Source organism: Hyperolius riggenbachi, chromosome 7 (assembly GCF_040937935.1).
Source record: "Hyperolius riggenbachi isolate aHypRig1 chromosome 7, aHypRig1.pri, whole genome shotgun sequence".
NCBI lineage: Eukaryota > Metazoa > Chordata > Amphibia > Anura > Hyperoliidae > Hyperolius > Hyperolius riggenbachi.
The window spans coordinates 181,301,206-181,322,507 of record NC_090652.1 but is presented as its reverse complement, the minus strand read 5'-3'; positions in this window follow the sequence as shown (position 1 = coordinate 181,322,507).

The following is a 21,302-nucleotide window of genomic DNA, read 5'->3' as shown; positions in this document are numbered from 1 at the left end:
AAAAGACATCCATCCATCAAGTTCAGCCTAGAAAATATGGTAGAACAATAGCCTGCACCCTCACATATCTCAGTTAATCCAAAGGAAGGCTTGGACCAATTAGCCCTAAAAGGTGAGGAAAAAAATCCTTCCTGATTCAAGATAACAATCAGATCCCTGAATCAAAACCACCAAGAATTACATAGTAATTATAGTTATGGTTGTTTTTCAATGCATGGGAAGCATCTAAGCCCCCTTTAAATGCAGATATAGAATTTGCCATAACTACTTCCGGTGGTAATATATTCCAAATATTAACCACTTCATGATCACAGTTTTTTTCCCTTAAAGAACAACCATGTGCATGTACAGTGCCAAGCACACAAATAACTATGCTGTGTTCCTTTTTTTTCTTTCTCTGCCTGAAAGAGTTAAACATATAAGTGACAGTTTTTGTCAGGGTTTGGACTGGGTCAAACTATAGCATAATCACTGATAGAGATGGCCCGAACGGTTTGCCTGCGAACTTATTCGCGCAAACTTCGGTGGATCGCGTTCGCGGTGAACCGCAAACTTTATGGCGGTTTGACCCGCCCCTATACTACATCATTAGGGTCAACTTTGACCCTCTACATCACAGTCAGCATACACAGGGTAGCCAATCAGGCTACACTCCCTCCTGGAGCCCCACCCCCCCTTATAAAAGACAGCAGCATCAGGCATTTCACTCACTCGTGTGGCTGCAGTAATTAGAGAAGGGAGAGGTGCTGCAGAGACATTAGGGAAAGCTTAGTTAGGCTACAGTTAGGCTTGTTAGCTTTCTTGCTGATACTTATTGCTAAAAAGCACTCCTCATCCTCAACAGCTCTTTTGAGAGCTAATGTTGTTCTTGTGATCTATTTTTTTTTTTGTGTGTGTGTGTGTGTCCCACAGACACTTGTATTGCATATACAGCCCTGTCAGTCAGTCTTAGCTGCTGGACCTTGGCCCCTTGGTAATTCCTACTGTGCCACTGCCAGGCCCAGCACATTCAGTGACTACCTGTGTGTGTGTGACAGCTGTACATTTGTAATACCCTTCACTGCATATACCTACCTGTTGTTCACAGTGCACCCACCTACCTACGTGAGTGTACTCAGTGTCACTGTACCTGTTCGGTACCTGTGTTTGTGTGACAGGTGCACATTTGTAATACCCATCACTGCATATACCTACCTGTTGTTCAGTGCACCTACCTACCTACGTGAGCGCATGCAGTGTCACTGTACCTGTTCGGTACCTGTGTGTGTGTGTGTGTGTGTGTGACAGGTGCACATTTGTAATATCCATCACTGCATATATCTACCTGTTGTTCACAGTGCACCCACTTACCCATGTGAATGCACGCAGTGTCGCTGTACCTGTTCGGTACCTGTGTGTGTGTGACGGGGCACATTTGTAATATCAGTCACTGCATACCTGATGTCTTATTGTTTATAGAGCAGGCATTGCAGAGCAAACATCACTGGTGATCGCTGGAAAGTTATTTTCCTTGAATGAGCCTGGGTTGCTGAAGTTGACGAATTCACGACCGAAAATCCGCGTCATTCAGTGGACGCGTATCGAAATCCGAATCCAATAACGCCGAATGCGGATTTATTTTTGCCAACGACCGTGGTTGCTGGATTCGTGGATCGGGACATCCAAGCACCACTGCTTGCCTGGCCATTGAAGTCTATGACCGTTCCCCCGTTCGCGAATGTTTACAGAAGATTCACGTTCGCGAAACTGAAAATGTGATGTTTGCTACATCACTAGGCCTAATGCAGCCCTGGTCCTCTCCTGGTTTAACCACTTGACCACTACAGATTTTGTTCCCCTTTTGGACCAGAGAAATTTTTACCTTTCAGCAGTAGAGATCTCCCGAACGGTTCGCCGGCGAATGGTTCCAGGCGAACTTTAGGTGGTTCGCGTTCGCCGGCGAAGGCGAACTTTTGCGGAAGTTCTGTCAGAAACCTGAGCGGTTCTTGCCTTTTTCATGATTGCTAACTCAGTAAAGGACCAGCCTTTAAAGCGTTGCTATCATATAAATCCAGCATAGCGGGGTCTGAACCCTCTATAACAGTAATTATAGATTGATGGTATACCTTGAAATGAATCAGAGCACTCAGTATATGATTTTATATAAAATTGTATTTGCTTATCATACAGCATATATACAAAATAGGAACAGTTTCAAGTAGTGTTTCCTTCTAACAGTATTCCATCTCATCAAGGCTTTAGAGCCAAGCGATCATCAATCTTCTAAGTACATTCAAAAAGAATCAAATCAAATCAAATATAGCTTCATTGGCATGACCAAGATTCATTACAGGTATTGCCCAAGCAAGGGGAAATAGGGGACATGGGAGGGGGTGGGGTAGGGGGACAATGGCTAAGCAGTCTGTGGACATTTTTTAGGTTTACAGTTCCTTATGCTCCTCTCAGTCTGTGGCATGCTGTGACGTAGTGTGCAGCGATTGTCACTGTGGATTCCTCTTCTCCAGTAGGATATAGGTTTCTCTCTCATCTTCTAGTGTGAGAAAGTCTGGGAATAGTTCCAACAATTTCTTAAATTAAGTGTCCCTGGTTGCAGTATATTTGAGGCAGTGCAGTAGGAAGTGGCTTTCATCCTCAAGGGTCTTCTGCTCACAGTGTTGGCATAGTCTCTCCTCCCTGGTTTTGTACGTCTGTCTGTGTCTCCCAGACTCTATTTCGAGGTTGTGAGCACTCAATCTGTAGACACTCAGGATTTTCCTCTCTTGAGAATTTTGCAGCTTTTCCAGGTATGGGGCCATTTTATATTCTCTTTGTAGAGACTGGTATATGGTTAGCTTTTGTGACTGTTTTATTTCACTCCTCCATTTTCCCACATAGTCTTCTTTGCTCTTAGCTGTGGTGTGTTTTATCTGGACTTTTGTTATGACCTGTGGGTCGGGGGTTGGAAGGAGTATAGAGCTGACCACGACTTTCAGTGCACACGGCTTTTCTTGGTCTTCATTGTGCAGCATGGCTTTGTAGTGGGGTGAGTTGGGGCTGCTGCTCTGTAGGTGGGCCCAGAATAGAACAGTTGTGTTATGTAGAATAAGATCAAAAGTAGTCTCATCTGTATCAATAGCTGTGTATATAATAGCTGTGTAAAACTTGTAGTAATCTTCTTAAAGTAATAGCATAAAAAATAGCTTCTAAAAAACTTCTTGCTAACATCTTAACAAAACTTAATGCTGAAAAATTCATAAAGTAAATCACCAGAATATTAAGCATATTACCCCTTCTCTGTCATCTCTTCAGCATCTAGAACCACTCGTGGGAAGGTAGCTTCTGCCTCATGTGTCTTGATTGTTGGGCTTCTGCCAACTATGAGCTTTCTTTCAGCTTCTACTTTTATAGGGGTTGGAGGCAATATGGCTGCCTAATCTGGACTTTCCCTGAATCCCAGGTTCTGATTGGCTAAAGCTTCCATGCGTAGCTCGCTATCTTTGACATTTAAAATACTCATAACACTTTTTTGTTTTGAATACCTTAATTATCTTAACTGTGAGAATCTACGTAGGTTTGCAATGTTTACACATTCTAATCAGGTCATTTCTGACGCAATTAATTAAAAATGGACGTCACCAGCCATCTTGTCTGCTGGTTGCCCCAGACATTGAGACTAAACAATGTCATTCATGACACATTTCTGATAATATCCCCTTCTGCTAATTAGTTTTTGGAATGTGTCTGTACTTTCCCAGGTCAGGTTGACCCTATAACACTGTACACAGACCTGTAAGAGCCTTCAGCAATTTAAGGTTTATTGAAGCATACAGGGCTTCTAATATACTTATTTAAATATAAAGCTTATTATATAATTTTTCTTAAAACAATTAATCATATAAGAAATAATTGCATATTAAATCTTAATAATATAAAATCATGTTCCATATATTTGTCTTTCTGATGAAGAAATAAATATAATAACTTCCACCGCAAGAGGTCACTATCTCATCATAAATAATAATCTATTAATAATATTCATTTTATAAGACTATGAAACCGCCAGGTGGCATCATTGAATCACCTTTAACTAATTGGGGAAACACCTTGTTTTTGTTTTATATCTTTCATATTTTGACTTCTCTAGCTGGGAAATTTTTATCTGTTCTTTCTGGCTGTAACGGCCTTGTACAAGAACACGTCAACCATTCTCTAGAATCATAACAATCTCACGAGAATGTTTTACTGTCTCAAATCACCAGTTTTTAAATATATTTCGAAGTATTACATTATATTATATAGGGTTTAACAATAACTATTTCTTTCTTTAGAAGGACTGTATTGATTATTAATATTTATATATACATACACATATGACAGCTTTTTTCTGCATAATGCTCCATTGAGCAGAACTTTGACCCTCTACATCACAGTCAGCAGGCACATTGTCACCAATCAGACTACACTCACTCTTGGAGGCCCCCCCCCCCCTTATAAAAAGCAAGGTTCTGCAGTCGTTTTACTCACTCGTCTGCCTCCAGTAATTAGGGACAGCTGCTGACAGACTCTGCTAGGGAGAGTTTAGTTAGGATCTTGTAGGTTTGTTCCTAGCTGATTGTTATTCCTTATCCTCACTCCCTCTCTCTCTCCCTCTCTCTCTCCTCCCTCACAAGCCAGCTTACATTCCGTGGCTGGGAATTGAACCCAGGTCTCAGTGTGCGGTAGGTAACTCATTTAACCTCCTTGGCGGTATTCACGAGCAGAGCTCGGGCTGACTGACACATGTCAGGAGCGGTAAGCCCGAGCTCTGCTCGTGTGGGTTAAAATCAGTGGCTGCAGCTATTTCCTGGGTCCCGCGCGCGATCAGCGCTTGTCAGCGGGACCCAGGCTTCTTCCCCCCGGCCGCCGGAGTCCGCATTACCTTTTGATCTTCCGGGACCCGGCGGCCAATTAGCTGGGAGGATCGGCGGTGCGTCGTGACGTCGCGGGCGGCGAGAAGGCATGGGGAGGGTGGCTGGGAAAAAAGTGCCTGCATCTATTTCCTGGGTCCCACGCGCGATCAGCGGGACCCAGGCTTCTTACACCCGGCCGGCCGGAGTCCCCATTACCGCTCTGATCCTAGGGGACCCGGCGGCCAATTAGCCCAGCCGATCAGCGGCAAGTGACGTAGGGGCAGCGTAGGGTCACAGGGGAGGGAGGGAGGGAGGGAGTATAAAAAAAAATTAAAATAAACAGTTCTGATTGGCCCAAAACAGCATTGTATTGGATACAATGGGATTTTGTATCCAATGCAATGTTGCCTTTTGCTTCCTGGATTGCTGAGAGGAGTTGTGGCTGTTGAGCTGGAGAGGAGCTGGCTATGATCTCTGTGATTTGTGAGTGCTTATCTTATCTGATTTCTGCCTACCTGTTACCGATTTTTGCCTGGACTTTGACTATTCTTTCTGCCTTCTGCCTGGATTTGATTGATTACCTGTTGACGATTTTTGCCTGGACTTGGACTACTCTTTGCCTGCTGCCTGCACCGGCCTCTGCCTGGATTTACTATGGCATCATCCTCCAGAAGGCGTCTCACAGCGGAAGCGCTGACGGAGTTGGAGGACAGCGATCTGCAGTCACTGGCGGACTCCAGTGACAGCGACGCACCTGGGGATCTGTCATCCGACCCAGATAGCGACAGCGACTGCGACTCCATCACCAGCGAAGTTAGTGATGTCCGGGTTTGGTGCCCCATCGACCTTTCTCAGGCTTCGCCACCGCCCCCACGTTTCCCTTTTACTGGGGAGCCTGGCCTGAAGAAGGAATGCGAGTGCAACCCCCTGGCATATCTGCAGCTTTTCTTCTCGGAGGCGGTTATTGAGAGGATAGTGGAGGAGACTAATCGCTATGCGACCCAACAATTGGCTACTCCTCAAGGACCCTTTTCCAGAAGCAGGACCTGGGAGCCGGTAACAGCAGCGGATATTTGGCTGTTTTTGTGCCTGATCATTCTGCAGGGAGTGGTGGGGAAGCCCCTGCAGAAATGGTACTGGAGCACGAATAAGATCATTGCAACCCCCTTCTTCGGTACAGTTATGTCCGAGTACCGTTTTTCCCTTATAATGAAATTTCTCCACTTTTCCAACAATGAAACTTTTGATGAGTCGACTCACCCTGCTTCAAAACTAAAAAAAATCTGGGAGGTCTACCAGATGGTGGTGGAAAATTTTAGGACCACGTATGTGCCACAGAGGGACATCAGCGTGGACGAGAGCCTGATGGCCTATAAGGGGAGGCTGAGCTGGCTCCAATATATTGCTTCAAAGCGGGCCCGCTTTGGGATAAAATCATACACGCTATGCGAGTCAAGTACCGGATACATCTGGAATACTATTTTGTATACGGGAAAAGGCACAAAATTTCGTCCCAGGTTTAGCGAGTTTGGAGTGGCGACATCGTCTGTATTGTCCCTTCTGGAGCCTTTGTTGGACAAAGGCTACTGTCTCACCACAGATAATTTCTACACCTCCCCTGAACTGTCTGAGATTCTTATAAAGCATAAGACTGACATCTATGGCACTGTTAGGCCTAACAGGAGGGAGATGCCGTTGGCCTTTGCCAAGCAGAAGCTGAAGACTGGGGACATAGCTGCTTGGCAGAAAGGGAAGATGTTAGCCCTCCGGTGGCGGGACAAAAAAGACGTCTGTCTCCTCTCTACTGTTCATGACACCTCCACTGTCCCCACCAGAACGAGAGGAGGAAAAGATATTGTAAAACCGCAGGTCGTGGTGGACTATAACCACACCATGGTGGTGTGGACAAAGCTGACCAGGCGGTGACCTTTTATCCTGCTGTCAGGAAACAGCAGAAAAAGTATTATAAGAAGATTTTCCGGCACCTACTGGAACAAAGCATTTGGAATGCATACATTCTGCACAAGCAGGGAAGTGACAGGCCAGTGACGCACGCAGACTTCATCTGGAAACTGTGCGAATGTATCTGTCTAAGGTACCAGACTGCATCGGATGCCAGAGTTGGACGCCGTGCCTCTTATGTGGTTAATCCGGAGCGCCTCACTCGCCGTCATTTTATGGAATATATTCCACCAACTCCCAAAAAAAATGCCCCAACTAGGACATGTCATGTGTGCTGCAGCAAAAGCGACGAGAAGGGGAAAAGAATCAGGAAAGAATCACGATTCTACTGTCCAGACTGTGATGTTGCCCTGTGTGCAATTCCTTGCTTTAAAATATACCACACACGGGAGGTGTATTAGGAGTATATATGTACATACTGCATAATCTGCTGCATTATTTATACAGTTTTATTTCAGATTATTGATACATTTATTTACTTCAACAATTTTGTGTTCCTGACTTTTATTTATATGCAGAATGTCTACCACACTTTTATTCTGATGTATTTTGGTGAGTTAAGACTTAAAAATCGGAGGCGTAAAATTCATGAAAAAAAATGTACCGCTTTTGACTCCTAATTCCTGACAGAAATGCACCGCCAAGGAGGTTAACCACTATACCACCAACCACACTACATGCTAAAGCCAGCTTAGCATATACCATTATGATCAATCCAAGAGAAAAATTAGCTTGCTTAATCCACGGAATTGGACTATATCAAAAGCCAGCTTAAATACCGTGGCTGGGAATTGAACCCAGGTCTCAGTGTGTGGTAGGTAACTCATTTAACCACTATACACCAACCACACTACATGCTGAAGCCAGCCTAGCATGTACCATTATGATCAATCCAAGAGAAAAATTAGCTTGCTTAATCCACGGAATTGTACTATATCAAAAGCCAGTTTACCTACCGTGGCTGGGAATTGAACGCAGGCTGGGCATTGAACCCAGGTCCCAGTGTGCGGTAGGTAACTCATTTAACCACTATACCACCAACAACACTACATGCTGAAGCCAGCCTAGCATGTACCATTATGATCAATCCAAGAGAAAAATTAGCTTGCTTAATCCACAGAATTGTACTATATCAAAAGCCAGCTTACATACCGTGGCTGGGAATTGAACCCAGGTCTCAGTGTGCGGTAGGTAACTCATTTAACCACTATACCACCAACAACACTACATGCTGAAACTTCTTGGAGCAGACTTACTTTCTCCCTCCAAAAGTCACACGTACATCCCCATAAAATCATTCAAAAGCAACTGCATGCACAGTCTTTGTGGTACACAGTCTGTGTGACGCAATTGGTTAGTGCGTTTGGCTGTTAACTGCAAGGTTGGTGGTTCTAACCCACCCAGGCATGGCCTTGCCTTTTGTGTTCAACAGTTGTCCGAAGAGAACCCCAGATAGCCAGGTAGATTCATCTCTCTCTCTCTCTCTCTCTAGTAGGGGTGGTCACCGCTTTCCACGGAATTGTATTTTCCGCAGTTTTAGGCGTAAATTGGTCATTCCGTTCCGTTTGGTCGGAACGGAATTGCTTTTTCAATCTGGCGGAATTCCGAAATTGCCGGTGAAATTCTGCCGGTATCCGTTGATGGTTTTAAGCTGAAAATTCACTTCAATGGCATCAAGTCCTAGAGAGAGCGAGAGAGAGAGATAATTTTTCTCTTGGGTATATCACAATGGTACATGCTAGGTTTTCAGCATGTAGTGTTGTTGGTGGTATAGTGGTTAAATGAGTTACCTACCACACACTGAGATCTGGGTTCAATTCTCAGCCACGGTATGTAAGCTGGCTTTTGATATAGTACAATTCCGTGGATTAAGCAAGCTAATTTTTCTCTTGGATTGATCATAATGGTACATGCTAGGCTGGCTTCAGCATGTAGTGTTGTTGGTGGTATAGTGGTTAAATGAGTTACCTACCGCACACTGAGACCTGGGTTCAATTCCCAGCCACGGTATGTAAGCTTGCTTTTGAAATACTACAATTCCCTGGAAGATGAGACCCTCCTCTCTCCGGGAGGAGGGAATGAGGGACGAGAGAGGGAGGATTCCTGCTGTCAAAAAGTAGTGTAGGCCTGCAATTGAACATTGAATGAGATTTATGACCTTAAAACACTGCTTTGTGTTAAATCCAGATTTGTTTCTGGGACTTTTTATGTGTATTTCACTCAACCATGTCTTCCTCCAGGTATTAGACCCCTTAAAACATCTTTTCTATCATTTTTCTAGTTAACAGAAATTTTTCAAATTTTTTTAAGTTCGCCTCCCCATTGAAGTCTATTGCGGTTCGCGAAAGTTTGCGCGAACCGAACCTTTCGCGGAAGTTCGCGAACCGAAAATCGGAGGTTCGCGACATCTCTATTCAGCAGTCCTACCATTCATTCGCCAAAATATTTATCACTAATCACACCAAAATTATGTATATCTTGTTTTTTTTCTGCTACCAATTAGGCTTCATTTGCGTGGTACTTTTTGCTAATAATTATTTTATTCTATATGTATTTTAATAGGAATAATAAGAAAACAATGGAAAAAAATGCTAATGTGCTACTATGGATGAAACCCACATATTTTATTTGACCATTTATCCTGGCTATTAGAACAATTAAAGGATGTCCCCAGTACAATGTATAGAAAAAAATATTTTATTTAGAAATGTATATTTTTTTAGTTTTGTTGTTTGTTTATACTATATTACTAGTATAAACAAACAGCTCCGCTTACCGCTGCCGTCATTCCATCGCTATCCAGCAATTGGTGAAGCTGTGTGCCGCTAGCTTGAGGTGGATCAGCCCCCTGCTGCCCAGCTCATTAACAATAATAAATATTCACTGCTTCTGGCCAATCGATGCAGCGGTAGGCGGGCCAAGCGTACAGGCAGCGGGCACTCTGAAAACCGAGGATACTGACGATCATTAGATCGTCTTTACACGAACCGCGGTTTCGGTTTAAAACCGAAAGACCGTGCAGCCCTAGCACAGGAGCATGTGAACATGGTGGGGATCATAGCGGACTATGTATATCTACAACCCTGAGGCTAAGATTACGTCTCAAGGGGCGTAGCTGTACTGTATTAAACGCAGGAGCTGGTTGAGGCCTAATAAGCATTTCTTTTAAGCTTCAATTTAATTCTAACCTTTCTATTCATCCATAGGGGCCTTTTTTATTTCTGGAAGTTTTGTTTCCATATCAGCAACAAAACTGTCTGCTATGGGAACTGACAGAGACGTGCAAATGGTTACAATAGCTCCCAGAGGTGGGTTCATTGCTGTGTATACTTGGAACAAAATGGTCTAAATGATTGAATATAATTTATCAAGAAAAGTGAAAAATAGTGATATGGGGCTGGTACACACTAGGTGCTCTTTGGCAGCCTATTTCCAGCACTGTGCCAGTGCATCCCTAGGGGTGTGGTTTCACTAGCAGCTCTGCGATCACAGTACGTTTGCAAAACACTGCTTGCAGCATTCTGTGAGCAATCTCACAGCAATCGTTTCACTGGCTACATTAGCCAAATCGCGATTGCTCCGTGAGTGCCGGCGATAAGCAAAACGATATGCCAGTGCATCCCTACGGGAGTGGTCCCACTGGCAGCATTGTGATCACAGAGCAATCGCAAAACACTGCTTTCAGCATTCTGAGAGCAATCCTAGAGCAATCGCATCATTGGCTACAGTAGCTAAATCGCGATTTCTCTGTGATGTTACAAAAGTGTGAATGCCTTGCTATTCTGCAGAGCACCCATAGTGGGTTCCAACCCTTACAGATTATAGAAAAAAAAAAAAACCGAATACAGCCTACGTTAAACAAAAAAGGTGGTAAAATAAGGCATTAAAATTTACTTAAATTTATGACCCAGTCTGTGGGGGTGGATATCTGCTGTCTTTTAAAGAAAACATGTAATGAGAAAAAGTTCCCCGGGGGGTACTCACCTCGGGTGGGGGAAGCCTCCGGATCCTATCGAGGCTTCCCCCATCCTCCTGTGTCCCACGGCGGCGGCGAAAAAGCTCCCAGACCAGCGGGGATGTAAATATTTACCTTCCCAGCGCAGGCGCAGTATTAGCTCTCCGCTCGGAGATGGGCGGAAATAGCCTATCGCTGTCGGGTCACTCTACTGCGCTCCTGCCCATGGGTAGTAGAGCGGACCCGACAGAGAACGGCTATTTCCGCCTATCTCCGTGATGAGTGCCTCAACAGCGCCCCCGCTGGAGCCAGGGAAGGTAAATATATTAGCCATGTCGAGCTGGTCCCCCTACCGAGGTGAGTACCCCCCAGGGGACTTTTTTTTTGTTACAGGTTTTCATTAAATTAAAGTTTGCTTTTGACTCTACTGGGACTCCAGCTTCATTAACTTTGGCCTCAATTCATAAACAGCAGTGCGATGAAAAAATCTTGTCGGGAAAATACCGCACTCGGTATTTTCCCGGTCTGTGTGCTAATTCATAAAGATTTCCCCAGCTGCCCTTGGAGGTCGGTAAATTACCGCAGCCCATTGAGCGGTAGAGTAGAGCAGTGTAGAGTAGAGCAGTGTCTCGATTCTCTGCCCTGCAGAAATGAATCACACAGATGGATCTCTCCACTGATGACTCAGACAGATGAGTCACACAGTCTTTCCCTGCCTGCTCAAATGATTCACACAGAGGGCTCTCTGGCTCTCTCCACAGATGAATCAAACAGACTTCGGCTCTCTGCACTTTGCATTAATCAGAGCTGTCAGAGCTGTCGGTAACTTGTTAAGACCTCACCAGAGGTGTGGGTAACTACCGCCAGGCTTACCGCTTGTTGCAGGCTTTATGAATTGACATTTGCTGACAATTTCCTGACATGTGTTGTCGGTAACTGCAGCCAAGTCGGTAATTTATCTCCCTGGTCGGTAATGTCAGCTTTTCATGCGGTAACAGCCTTTATGAATTGACATTTTGCTAAGTGGTCGGTAAAGTCTGCTGTTTTCAGCATTACCGCATGAGGTAATGCTTTATGAATCAAGGCCTAAGTGAAGGTGAATTGAAGACCAATTGACCAGAGCAAAATCTCCTAAGGGTCTACAGATTCAGATCCCTAGAGATGGGACTTTCCTTGGATTTGGTTATGTATTTATTTTTTATCTTTCTGGACAAAATTATTTTCTACAAATATGATAAGTATATGCAAAGTCCTCCCTTACTGGAGGCTACTAAATAGTGACTAAGCCAGGCATGGGCAAAGTCATGACTGTGGCTGTCAGACTCCTGCAATGCATTGTGGGACTTGTAGTTCCTCAACAGCTGGAGGGCCAAGTTTGCCCATGCCTGGACTAAGCTCATATGACAGTTTGCCTAGTTGGGCATTGGGTGGCCACTTTTAAGCTTTATGCTTGGGTGTTGCATCCCGCTTATTTATTTTATGGCACACGTCTGTTCTGATTTATTTACCCAGTTGTCCTTGCTAGATGGTAACAGAGCTGTGACAAGGTCCTCCAGCACCCAAGGCTGAGATACCAAAGTGCGCCTTCCCCATCCCTCCCACCACAGCCGTCACACACTGATTGCTATTAGACTAAAAGGTGCCCCGGGGCCCCCAACACCTTAATCTCTAGTTATATGGCTTGTAGTAACTGCCATGTATCTCCTTTTCTCATTTATCTCTGATTCAAACTCAATAGGGTAATGATAGTTGAGTGAGTTGTGCGTCCCCTCCTACACTGCGACCTGAGGCTGGAGCCTCTCTCGCCTCTGCCTCGTCCCGGCCCTTGATGGTAACATCTTGATTTTAAATGTGTGCATGTTTCTGTGGGGAACACTACATTGAAGCTTTAAGCCCCGTACACACACTCTTGACTAAAGTCAGCTGTGACAGCTGATAACTGCCACCTCAGCCAATAATCAGGCATGTGTACAGAGAGTAGCGATCCCTCAACCCACAAGAGATTTACCAGGCTAATCAACTTCCCCCAGTGACAGGCAATTCAGTTGTGCACGCTGCTCCCTGCTTGGTGCGTGACATTACACATGTGCTGCATTGTCATTGCTCCTCCCCCATGCATAGCAAAAGTACATCAGCTAATCGGGTGACTCGAATCTGTTCAGCCCATCAAAGGCGTTTATGCACCTTTAGACTTTTCCCTTTTGTCTGACATGGAGCACTCTGCATATTATGTTGTTTGGGGGAAAATGTTTTTTGGCTGTTTGTGGGTGTCTTTAAGCAGCACACTATCTAGCCACTGGTGCATTACCTAATTATGTTTTCTAGGAAGACCCTGGCTAATTATGAAGTGGGGGGCACTAATTTATATTACACTTCTGAACATGCCTTCTTTTTTTTGCTTCACACGCTGCACAATTATTTCTTCATGGGTGCCCAGGGGTGACCCGCATCTGCTGGTATACTTGCAGTGCCCCTGGCTACATCATGTACCCAATAACTGTATTTCAGACATAAGAACAGCTTAGAAGGACCTAATTTGAAATGGAGGCTCATGCCTGACATCATTTGTTGATGACATTAGCCTATTTACAATGACCGCATTATGCAAAGCTGTTGCTTTATTTCCATCTTCTTCTTTTACTGTATAGATATGAAATTAGACGCGTGTGCGCGTGTTGCGATCACACAAATGCCCTGACCGATTTCCATGAAACTTTGCATACAGAGATATGTTCTTGGGGCCTCAACACTCCCCCCCCCCCCCCCCCCCGGGGGCAGAACCACAAGTTGCCAATCAGATTTCATCCCATTCACGTCAATGGAAAAAATGTAAAAGGCTGCCATTCTCACAATAACAAACTTGGCACAGTTGGTCACTTGGTGATCAGATTTCTTTGCTTGATAAACTGCGTCTATTCTCACATTATTAACCACCTTAGCGGTATGGACGAGCTCAGCTCGTCCATTACCGCCGGTGACTGCCGCTCAGGCCCTGCTGGGCCGATTTGCTCCCTGTAAAAAGGAGCACACGCAGCCGGCACTTTGCCAGCCGCGTGTGCTACCTGATCGCCGCCGCAGCGCGGCGATCCGCCGCGTGCAGCGGCGAAAGATGGTCCCCCCAGCCGCCCGAGCCCTGCGCAGCCGGAACAAACAGTTCCGGCCAGCGCTGAGGGCTGGATCGGAGGCGGCTGACGTCAGACGTCACTCCGCTCGTCGCCATGGCGACGAGCAAAACGAAAAACAAGGAAGGCCGCTCATTGCCGCCTTCCTTGTTACTGCGGATCGCCGGAGGCGATCAGAAATACTGGCTAGGAGCGCCCTCTAGTGGCCTTTCATGCAGCCAACTTTGAGTTGGCTGCATGAAATAGTTTTTTTTTTTTTATTAAAAAAAACCCCTCCCGCAGCTGCCCTGGCGATCTTAATAGAACGCCAGGGTGGTTAATGCCAGGTACCCCAAAGCTCACAAACTTGGTCACAGAGTGACTGTCAAGGTTACAAAAAGTGGGTGGAGCCAAAAATGTTTTCACTGGGAAAACTGCAGCCATTCTTATTCTGTTAATGCCAGAGTTCTCAAACTTCGCACAGTTGGCGACTGGGATTAATATTCAGGAAAGTGGATGGAGCCTACAACAGCCAAAAACAATGAAAAATGGATTTTCAAGGGATTATTTAAATTGCACTGTTAATGGCAGAGGCTTCAAACCTGGACTGGGGTTATAATTCACAAGAGTGGGTGGAGCAACAAAAAGCCAGATTTATTTCATTTCAATGGGAACAGTTACATTATTGAGGCCAAGGACCCCAAAGCTCATAAACTTGGTCAGTGAGTGACTGTGTGTCAAAGTTCGAAAAAGTTGGTGTAACCAACAACCACAAATACATACCGTCAACGCCGGGTCATCAGCTAGTATATAATAAAAGTTTGATTTTCAACATTCTCAGAGTCTCGCATTTTATTTACTTATATTTCAGAATGACAATAAAGTAAATTTGTTTTTTGTTTAACTGATTGCCTTTGTGATCACTGTGATTAGCTTCAATGAAACTGGTTCCTTACTAGCCCACAGAGCTCAGCTGCAGTGGTGCTCGGATACAATCCGTGATCACAGCATAACCGTGATTCAAGAGCATCTTTTCACTATGCGACATCGTGATCCGAATCCGTGATCGTTTAGCAGTCACGGGTTTCAATCACGGATTCAGACATTGGTAAGTGGATTATTGAATCCTTGACTGGGGGAAATTACGTCACTGGGCCAATCAGAGGCCCTCAGCATAGGCCCTAGCCAACAAATCATAGGAGGGGAGACTCTGCCCTCTCCTCCAGTATAGAAAGCAGTGGTCATTACGGAGCTCAGTCCTTGCTATTAGACTGTGGCACTGAGAGCATCTCCAGGCCATAGTGTTGCAAAGCAAGAGCATTTTTGTAAAAAAAAGCAGCATTTTAACTCCGGGCTGCAGGCAGAGGCAGGTTCACTGATTTTAGTGCTCTTAGCTCTATTACTGTATTTGATACTTGTATATTTAGCTAGCCAGCCAGCCGGTGAGCAACTTAAGTTAGTTGTAGTCACTCAGTGTAGTCAGTGACATTGCACTGTGCCAGCATGCAGCCAGTTACTTTGAATTTACTGCTCTCTGTTGCTGTATTTGATACTTTCAGCCAGTGATCCACTTAAGTTACTTGTAGTCACTTAGTGTAGTCAGTGACATTGTACTGTGTCAAGAAATAAATCCCCCTGTTAGATTCTGTCTGTCCCCACACACATATTAACAGTAAAAAGCAGCACACTTTCCACCTTCAAATATTGTGCTTAGAGAACGTCTGCCAGGGGCCGTAGCAGGAGAGGGAGTGCCATCACCGCGTCTGGGACTTGTCCAACGCCAGGGAGAGGGTGCTCAGCTCTAAATGAAGCAGCAGAGAGGCGTCCATCAGTTGCACAGCGGACGCCATTGGCAAACATTTTCAGCAACTTGGGTTGCCGTGTGGCCATTCAGGAGAGTCACTCACAGGCATTGGTGTAGCAGCCCATTATTACTTGTTCCTAGACCTCCGCTGTGACCAGCATTCCCAGCAGCAGCAGCAGCCAACAGCCCCCTCTTGCTGTGACATCCACCCCAACAGCCAGTGGTCAGCCCTCCCCGGGCGAGAGCGTTCCGTCCCTCAGTCCGGCGTCTGGGAGAGTCTTGATGGCTGTAGAGGAGGTTGAGCTCAGGCCAGCACAACCAGATTTGGAGGATGAGGAGGGGTCTGTGTCTGGGGATGTTGGGCGGAAGAGGTGGTGGGGGGGGGGGGGGGGGGGGTCAGGAAATCTAAAAAATAGGAAAAATAGGCCAAAGTATTTATTTTCTCTTCTAAGTCTTTTCATAGACTATAAACTGAGTGTGCTCATTAGTAATTCTCTTCTATGAGATTTTTAAGCATAAGAATATCTTTCTTCTTTGCTTTAGATTTTTGGATGCTTCATATGCATATCCAACTCTATATTTGAGTATATAAGTACTTTTTTATTCTCTTATCGCGATAGAAAACTATGGTCTATATTTCCACCATAGAAAGTATACTTCAAGATAACAATCAAGATAACCATCAACTGTTGGGCGCCAACTGTCAAAAACCTGAGCGGTTTTTGCCTTTTTCATGATTGCTAACTCAGTAAAGGACCAGCCCTTAAAGCGTTGCTATCATATAAATCCGGCATAGTGGGGTCTGCACCCTCTATAACAGTAATTATAGATTGACGGTATACCTTGAAATGAATCAGAGCACTCAGTATATGATTTTATATAAAAAATTGTATTTGCTTATCATACAGCATATATACAAAATATGAACAGTTCCAAGTAGTGTTTCCTTATAACAGTATTCCATCTTATCATGGCATTTATAGCCAAGCAATTATCAATCTTCTAAGTACATTCAAAAAAGAATATAACAGTTGTGTTATGTAGAATAAGATCAAAAGTAGTCTCATCTATATCAATAGCTATGTATCTAGTAGCTGTGTAAAACTTGTAGTGATCTTCTTAAAGAAATAGTATAAAAATAGCTTCTAAAAAACTTCTTGCTAACATCTTAATAAAACTTAATGCTGAAAAATTAATAAAGTAAATCACCAGGATATTAAGCATATTACCCCTTCTCTGTCATCTCTTCAGCATCTAGAACCACTTGTGGGAAGGTAGCTTCTGCCTCATGTGTCTTCTCAGGAGATTGCTGGGCTTCTGCAAACTACGAGCTTTCAGGCCCTACTTTTATAGGGGTTGGAGGCAATATGGCTGCCTAATCTGGACTTTCCCTGAATCCCAGGCTCTGATTGGCTAAAGCTTTCGTGCGTCAATGCTTTATCATGTTTTGATTACCTAAGTCACAATATTATTGTTTATAAATTCTTAATTACCTTATCTTGTGGGAATTAACGTCATTTGGAGTGCTTGACATTTTGTTTAGGTCATTTCTGACGCACGTAATTAAAAATGGACGTCAACAGCCATCTTGTCTGTTGGCTGACAGAGACATGGAGACTAAACAATGTCATTCATGACGCATTTCTGATAAAGTGTTCCCTGTTAATTATGTTGGAATGTCTTGGTACTTCCCCAGACATGAGATTGGTCAGGTTGACACTGTAACCAGACCTGTGAGAGCCTTCAGCAATTTAAGGCTTATTGAAACATACAGGGCTTCTAATATACTTATTTAAATATAAAGCTTATTATATAATTCTTCTTAAAACAATTAATCATATAAGAAATAATTGCATATTAAATCTTAATAATATAAAATTATTTTCCATATATTTGTCTTTCTGATGAAGAAATAAATATCTAATTTCATCCGGCAGAGGTCAGCCTTTCATAACAAATAACAAACAGTATTAATAATGTTGATTTCATAAGACCGCCAGGTGGCATCATGGAATGATCTTTAACTAATTGGGAAAACAACTTCTTTGTTTAATATTTATATAACTTGTTCCCAAAACATCATGTGTTATCAGCTTTCTGAGACTGGAGCACGTCAACAATTCTTCCAGAACCATAACAATCTCACGAGAATGTCTTACTGTCTCATCTTTCACGGGTAGAATACAGCTTACATGTTTCAAAGTAATAGATTCTATTATTTAGGGTTTTACAATAACTATTTCTTTCTTTAGAAGGACTGTATTGATCATTAATATTTAGATTAATAATATCTGTGTGTAATAATTATGTGCATTTATAATTACTGCAGTAATGTGAGTTTAATTTGCTTTTCTGTCTTCACACAGAAGCCTTTTTAAATGTCATGGCCACGCACTAGCATAAACAAGAATGCTCTGGCTTTTTGTAACTAGAATAATCTTATAGGCCTCACAGCCTGGAATATGTTATGTCACAGAGCAATATAAAGTACTCCAACTTTTCACTTTACAATGAAATTTTGTATAGAACATTAAAGCTTAAACCATACACTTATGACAGCTTTTTCCTGCATAAATAAAACCGCTAGAATTCTGACATCCCCCCTTGCAGGAAAATGATGGCAGATGATTAGCGATCTCCGTAGTTGTTATATTTCTCCGGGAGAAAAAAAAAATTCTATAATCAAAATTAAAAGTAATGTAATCTTTCATTCTTGCAAAAACCTTGCTTATTAAGTAGCGTTTTCTGCTGTGTTGCCAGCCTGACAATAAACTCAATAGTAAAATTAATATCTTCTCCAATAAACATATTTTGCTGGTCTAGATATGGCTATAGTCTTTGTATATGACACATGTATGGATTCACCCTTGAATTTGTAGTTTCTATCACTGTGGTAGCTTGTGTAGATATGTAGGAAAATTCTAGGCAATATTTGTCACCCATTAAAACATGTGGTAAAACTTAAAGTTCAAAATGTATAAACAGAAATTATACCGTTCATGTGGCCCCTAGGTTCTTTTGAACACAATACATTCAACATTTTATTGTTAGCTTACAACAGGTTAATTAGTTAGTTGGTTAGTATTATGTATTAATACAGTTAATTACACCTTTCTTATACCACAAGGTTTCTTGCACAAATGGTATGTAGCAGAACAAAGTATATGTAGTTTACCAGCAGAATCCCATAAAATAATGTCATCTTTCTATTTAGATATAGATATCATATAAAAAATGTAAGCATTGAAAAGTTCTTTAGCAATTTGAATTGCAAGCCAGCTAGTTAGTAGCTGTTTTCAAATATATTCTCAATAAAGCATATATATTAACATCTCATTGTTGAAGTTGCTTCTCCACTTCATGTTTCCAATATTATGGAGTGATTCTCTCTCTTGGATTTATCAGGATCTTTACCACTGATTTAAAAGTCTCTTGAAACTTATCTTGTAGACTGTCAGCATTCTTGTATGTAAATCTTGCATGTTTACTTCCGCAAAAAGTCAAATGTGATAGATTATTCTGTAGATTAAGTGTGATATACGATTATTTTCTTGTTAAGCACAGTCTCTTCTCATGGCAATATTTAATGCAGTTACATGCTTGATCCTGGATATGTCATGTGTAGATCTTCTCTCTGATGGAAGTAGTTCTCCGCACTAATCATTCATTAGTATTGGAATCAGTAGTCATTCAGAATTTCTTTTCTGGAAACTTCTTTTACAGGTATCATATGTTTCATATAGCTTTCAGTCAAGTGTCTGTAATTCTTGTATACAACATGCAGTTCTCATGATAACACGATAGGATCCCCCCTTGTGACGCTTTACAGCAATCTAGTGCCAGTCCAATGTTTTACTAGCAGTTAAGTCTGCCACTTTAGCTCATTATTGACAATTCAAGTTGTTTAGAACATTTCATCTGTAATATTATCAAATAGTCTCGCAAATAACTCTGTTTTCTGAGTTGACTATGGCTAGTCATCTTGCATCTTTACGTCTAGTGTGTAGGACAGTCTTTGCACACCATGGCACTTGAAGGCGTTTCACTCTCTTAGTTTCTTCAGTACTTCTCTTGTATATATAGGGATTAGGTATTTAATTGATATTTGAACTGTTCTTGCTCCTTAGGTCATGTAGCGGGTGTTCCTCTTGTTATGGTGCATCTTCTTTTTCCACCATCACGCAATACTAGAACCAGTCATAGGGCAATTTCATTTGTCCCAGGATGCTTTCTTGAAACTTGAAAAGGATGAGTAACAACGGTCATCTACAAGTTGTATTATTAAACGGAACGTCGTATTATTTTCATTATCAGTCGGGTTGCAATTTAGTACAGTTTCATTCACAATGCAGAGCTGTGTGCAGATTTACGATAGTCCCTTGCTGAACATATCTTTTCACCATTTAGGATATTTTCATCTCTCTTGGGATGCAAACAAATGTTAAACTGTCCTTTATTCTAGTGAATTGGATTTTCTCTTTTAATTGTCCATGTATTGCATATTTGAACATTTCTGAAGAATATTTTTCTTTAACTTCATGTGAACAGTGCAGTGGCGTAGAGGTTAGTGCTCTCGCCTTGCAGTGCTGGGTCTGAGAGGAGTTTGTATGTGCTCTCTGTGTCTGTGTGGATTTCCTCCGGACACTCTGGTTTCCAACTCTTCAGATAGTACTGTAATGGCTAGGTTGGGCATCCTCTTCAAGGATAAAGGCTGTAAATCCAGCAGTCACTCTTGTTCAGGCGCTGGGCATTCTGTTGATGCACCAAGTTCAATTTATTTTTGAAGTCTTCCTTGTAGTTGCAAAGTTCAGCTTTTGTAGTCATCAAATGTATCAGGTACAGCAAACCCCATTGTATGGGTTTTTTTTGCGGATAATTGATATTGTTCTCAGCACCTATGAGAAAAAATAAAAAGGAAGAGGAAGAGAAGGGGAAACACAAAAAAGTAATATGCAACATTCTGGTGAATTTTCAGCATAAAAAACTAAACTAAACTCACTACTACCTTCCCACTTGTGGTTCAAAAAGAAAAATATTATTGATGCTATATGGTGCTGGGTGCATTCTTACTAGTTTGCTATAGTGTTCAAACTTATAACAGCAGGTTTCTTCTCTTCTTGCTTATGTCTTTTCTTAAGTTCATCTTAGTTTGTCTTGTAAAAATCAAAGTAGTATTATCCATTTTCTGTAAATGTTGAGATATTTCTTCTCTTTAAAAACTGTTCATTTTCTTCTTCTGAAAATAAAAAACTTTCACGTTTAAGCTGTGTATTAAATCCATTGATAGCATATCATACACGTCTTCATTGGTTGCTTCATGTGTGTCGTGGCTTTTATCATAGCGTGACATCAGTAAGTCCTTGTCCATGTACAAAAACATTTTCTCTTGTTATCTGTTCATCACTTTAGTTAACTGTTGTCCTCAGCGTTACACTTCTTGAATAGAGTATTCATCTTGAAACTGTTCTTCTTGAACTTCGTCAGTCGATTACCTAAGGCATGGATTTCTCTTCCAGTCTCTTGGTGTACATAACTTCTTTTCTCCTTCATGTATTTAAAAGTCTTCATCAATCTAGGCTTCATTCTTCACACTAGGCCTTTAATCATCTTGT